Source organism: Aptenodytes forsteri, unplaced genomic scaffold (genome assembly GCF_000699145.1).
Source record: "Aptenodytes forsteri isolate BGI_AS27 unplaced genomic scaffold, ASM69914v1 Scaffold255, whole genome shotgun sequence".
Taxonomy (NCBI): domain Eukaryota; kingdom Metazoa; phylum Chordata; class Aves; order Sphenisciformes; family Spheniscidae; genus Aptenodytes; species Aptenodytes forsteri.
In genome coordinates, this window is record NW_008794888.1 from 8,021,026 (window position 1) to 8,021,341 (window position 316).

Genomic DNA, 316 nt, shown 5'->3' on the forward strand with positions numbered 1-316 from the left:
GTATTCTGCAGAAATAGCACTGGGAGTTACAGCATGGAACGCAAGGACACGGAATGAATGTATGATTCCGGGAGAGAGCAGGTCCCTTCCCCAGGCCGCAGCCGCCTCTGGGGGCGTCTCTCAGTAAGCGGTGGCCTTGCTCTTCACCTCCATGCTGCACGCAGGGAAGCGCAGCGGCTCGGATCTCCCCCTAAGGAGATTTCTGCCGCTGATTCACTCGAGGCCGTGGCTCACCCAGGGGGCTTCAAACTCTTGAAAGAGCGACCAGCCCAAACCCCACCGAGGCGAAACCCGCCTCCATGGCGGGGGCGCCGCC